General features: G+C 33.9%; 1 long non-coding RNA gene across 1 annotated transcript; it reads right to left on the reverse strand.

Moving 5' to 3' along the window:
• Nucleotides 1–267: 267 nt before the first annotated feature.
• On the reverse strand, nucleotides 268–3,083 carry LOC128011986 (uncharacterized). Its single transcript, XR_008182683.1, has 3 exons — nucleotides 2,672–3,083; nucleotides 1,717–1,751; nucleotides 268–1,295 (listed from the first exon to the last, which is right to left on the reverse strand). It is a non-coding gene; the product is annotated as an uncharacterized LOC128011986 (long non-coding RNA).
• Nucleotides 3,084–4,931: the final 1,848 nt, after the last annotated feature.

A 4,931-nucleotide genomic window follows, 5' to 3' on the forward strand; every position in this document is an offset into this window, starting at 1 on the left:
AACGTTGAAATCACGACGTGGATTCACCGTTGAAATCGCGACGCTGTTTCACCGTCTTACCTGCATTATGGCTGAATTAGGGTCGTGCTGCAGACCTGGGATGAAAGCTGAATGAGGTGTTGATTTTGAAAAGTTAATCAGCGTTGATAACACGACGTTGTTTCCCCGTCGTACCTTGCACCGTGTATAAATACACCTAGATCCTAGTTGGCATTTAGATCAACAATGTACATGCAAGGCTAAAAATCTAATGACTGGCAGCAATGGCTTTACAAACAACTTCAATAAACTACCACATGCTCAAAATTGTCAAACAGCAGTTTAATTTTGGAAACATACTGTATAAAACAGATGAAAATAATCCCACACTTTATTATGCAGAGTATGCATGGAGGTAATGCTAAAAACAGGTAGTAGAACAATCCAAATACAATAATATTTAAAGGTTTTTGTGAAATAATTTGGCACATAAATGCATATTTTTTTGCAGCACTTACAAGACAAACCCTTGTACCTTTATGACTGAAACCAGTGGATCTTTTATTTTGGTGCAAACCTACAGTTTCTGTCAAAAACATGTTTTAGTAATGTGTCTCATTACAAGAGTTGTGTACATTTGTGCAGTGAAAATGTGTTGAACAGTTCGAGAAGGGAACCTTCCACCAGTTGATTTCTGATGGGAACCCCCCCGGACTGTGTCTTCTTTACCGTGGGGAATGCAGAATGAGATTTCTACCGCATGGGACTCTAAAATGTTAGAACCAGCAGCCTTAGTGTATACAGTGTGGTTGTGCTTCGGGTGATCCTTGAAAGTGTCCCAGCGCTCGGTCCTTTCTGACGCCGTCCCCTCCAATCTCTCCCACTTGTGCACTTTCTGTACCGTCCTGTATAAACATTTACATTTAATCATTTAACAGACGATTTTATCCAAAGCGACTTACAAATGAGAAGAACAGAAGCAGTCAGGTGTACAAGCGAACAACAACAGTATACAAGTGCCATGACAAGTCTCAGTTAGTCTAGTACAGAACGCATAGCCAGGTTTTTTTTTTTTATATATATATATAAAAAAGACAAGAAAAGAAGGAAAGTGCTAGCATTAGTTGGTTAAGTTCTGGTGAAAAAGATGAGTCTTAAGATGTTTCTTGAAAATGAGTAAAGACTCAGCAGTTCGGATTGAGATTGGGAGGTGATTCCACAAGCTGGGCACAGTCCAGGAAAAGGTCCTTGAGAGTGATTATGAACCTCTCTGGGATGGCACCACAAGGCGTCGTTCACTTGCAGAGGGCAAACTTCTGGAGGGAACATAAGATTTAACCAGTTTGTTTAGGTATGTTCACAATGTTTGACAATAACTTTGATATTGTGAAATATATTTAACTGAAAACTGAATGCAAAATAAATCACACAATATTTTCACTTTACAGTTCAGTAACAGTGAGGTTGGAAACAAAGTGGACAACACTATTCATTAAACACTTATTTAATGTATTCAGATGAAAATGTACAATATTAACAAATTATTCACAAGCAGTGTTTTCAGAGCCCCCAGTTACACTGTTTTAATCAGAACACTAACATTACAGTGTAGTAAAACAAGTAAAATCAAATTCAGTACATTTTTATTAAACTAAGCACAACCAAAACCTATCACAAAAGGTCAAAGCATCTCTAGCAGAAGTGACAGTGCAATGAAGCAGATGAACAATTTCTTACCAATGTTTCAAGAACAAGCTGGATCCTCGATGACTCTACAAGGGGAAAGAAGAAATGGTTTACTGAAAAGTTCTTAAAAAGCAGGATTTCATATTATACCATTTCTTTAAACCACTGGTTCTCAAACTTTTTATAAGTACCACTTCAGAAAATATTTGTTATTAAATATTAAGTTGCACCATAATGACCAACATTACATTTCAGCAGCGTAGTAGACCAAACTATTCAGCTACAGCTCTACAGTTAAAAAAATGAGGCAGTTTTATTCTAATAAGAAAATTAATTGTCAGACACTTTACCATGGTAAATACAGTTTGAACATTAACACTACAACTGTGCTTACATACACAGGTAAATGAAAAAAAACAGTTTAAATTAAAATTTAATTTTAAATGTAATTATGTAACAAAAGTTACAAAACTGTACTGTACTTTAACTGTATCATACTTAAATGTGCAAAAAACTTACTCAAAGATTAAGTTAAAATGTATTAACATTAATTAGTTTAATTTAGTGATTCACCTGCATAACAACTAGAGGGGGCCTGACACTTTGAGAACCATGGCTTTAAACAATCCTTTTTTTTTTTTTTTTTTCATTTTCATTAATTCATTAAAATTATATTATTTAAATAACGACATTTGCACTTATATGTTGCAGAAAACACTTTGAAACTAATATAAGAATACAAACATATATAACACACTTAATGCATGGGATTCATATCAGGAAAATATGGGAAAATCTCTAAAAGACAGACATTACCACATAACTCACCAGTAACACATTAGGTGAGCACCTAACTTGATCAGCTGTGATAAAGCAATGCAAAAATAGACACACGGGTATTTATTTATCTGCAGGTTACATGTCCTTTAAACTACCCATTTGTAAACTCTGGTAATACTTTACTATTTTCAAAAGATAATAAAGATAAAGTTAGCGATTTTCTTACCTCATTTTGACAGGATGTTTTCAGGACCTCGCAGAACACCTGACCTTTCTTGTGTTCACAGTTTTTGTACTCCATTGACAGGTCACGACTCAAATTCGCTCAAAATAAATAAAAAATGTACAGGCAAATATGAAATAATTCGGGACCGACCGAGCAGTCAGTTATAACGAGCAGCAGCTCACAGTTAGCCGCCTCACTCACAGAAAGACGACAACAACGGTCATATTTTTAAATGTAGAAAAGCGCGAACCGATTCGTTGTCCAGTTTCCTGAATGACAGCCAGATTAACCAATCATGATAGAAGTAATAAAATAAAACTACCAATGGGAGTTGTTTCAGTGTGATAAAGCAGCGAAATGTATAGTTTTATTGTTGTTAATGATGATAATATTTAACATATACCTTTAGATTTTAGAATAGGTATCATGACTTAAATATGTTTAAATGCTATTAAAATAATAATTAATTTAAATAATTTAATATAAATAATTTAAAAGCTTGTTAACCTTTTTCTACCATTTAGCATTAAACATTTTTAACGTTGTTTCATTAAAACAACTGACCTTATTTCAACCATATTTCAATGTTGAAAGTTGGTCATGTGCTGGAAGTTTTTCAACAGTTCATCTTTAAACGTTGAATCAACGTTGTTTCAACGTTGAAACCACAACTGACCTTATTTCAACCATATTTCAACATTGAAAGTTGGTCATGTGCTGGATGTTTTTCAACCATTCAGCTTTAAACGTTGAATCAACGTTGTTTCAACGTTGAAACCACAACTGACCTTATTTCAACCATATTTCAACGTTGAAGGTCGGTCATGTGCCGGCTGGGTTGCTTCTATTGTTCTCATTTGTAAGTCGCTTTTTGATAAAAGCGTCTGCTAAAATTATGTAACTGTAAACAAAAGTAAAGATCATGTTCCATGACGATATTTTGTAAATTTCCTACTGTAAATAGGCTATATCAAAACTTAATGTTTGATTAGTAATATGCATTGCTAAGAACTTCATCTGAACAACTTTTTCATTTGAAGATTTTTTTGCTCAGGATTTTTTTGCTCAGGATTTTTTTGCTCCCTCAGATTCCAGATTTTCTAATAGTTGTATCTCAGACAAATATTGTCCTCTGAACAAACCACACATCAATGGAGAGATCATTTATTCAGCTTCAGATGATTGACCCTTATGATTTTTTTTTTTTTTTTTTGGTCCTGGGACACATATAGTATTTTCTTGTAAAATGCACTCCAATTATCTTTTAAAATTACAAATTTTTATACACTGCACACAATTATTTTCTTCCTCAGTATTTATGTCTTGTTTTCTATTTTAAATATCCTAAATTTAAAAACAAGTAAAAAAATCAGTTTTTTTTTTTTTAAGATTTTAAGACAATATCTCTAATCATTTTACTTGTCGAGTAAATGCATCCTGATTCAAGAATTTGTAGATATTTAAAATAGAAAACACAACATGAATATTAGGGAAGAAAATCTTTTTTGCAGTGTAGAATTCTTGTTTATCAATCATGTAACATCATCCAAAATTATTTAGCTTTTACAGAACCCTCTTTAATGGAAAGTTATAACAGTCAAGCATCAAATAACATTATTAAAGTGTGTTGTCAAATCCAACAACATTATGAATATCACATAAATCATGCAGCTTCATCACAGAAACAAGATCTTCAACATCTTGGGCCCGTTCTTCGTACGTCGCTTATTACATCCGAGATCAAATGACACATCCAAGATGATATCATCGTGCTAATCCTGATCCGGCTAATTGGGTTCTTCGAACACACCTGCCCTTACGAAAAATAACCATGGTTTTATTATAGTAAAACTGTAGTAACCCATGGCGTATTGACTCCCATTTGTCTAACCACAGATTTACTACATATACCGTGGTTAAACTATGGTTAATTTGTGGTTACCATGGTTTAACTATCGTAACCATGGTTTTTTGGTTTAATTTGTAGTAAAACCATGGTTAATTTTCGTAAGGGTGTTGTGTATGATTAGTATCGCTGGATTGAGTTATCTGAGATAATTGCGCGTTCATGTGTTGGCTTAAAACAGGGTTGCCAGGTCCCAGAAATATTTCCAGCCCAATGACAACTCAAAACCCGCCCAAATGGAATGAAAACTAGCCCAATTTTTCAGTGTCCAATCAGATTAGACAACGGCTGGATTCCCACAAAGGGCCTTAAAATAAATGTATATAAGTTTAAGTTTAAAGTATTCGCCTTTTG

Source organism: Carassius gibelio, chromosome B23, assembly GCF_023724105.1.
Source record: "Carassius gibelio isolate Cgi1373 ecotype wild population from Czech Republic chromosome B23, carGib1.2-hapl.c, whole genome shotgun sequence".
Classification (NCBI taxonomy): domain Eukaryota; kingdom Metazoa; phylum Chordata; class Actinopteri; order Cypriniformes; family Cyprinidae; genus Carassius; species Carassius gibelio.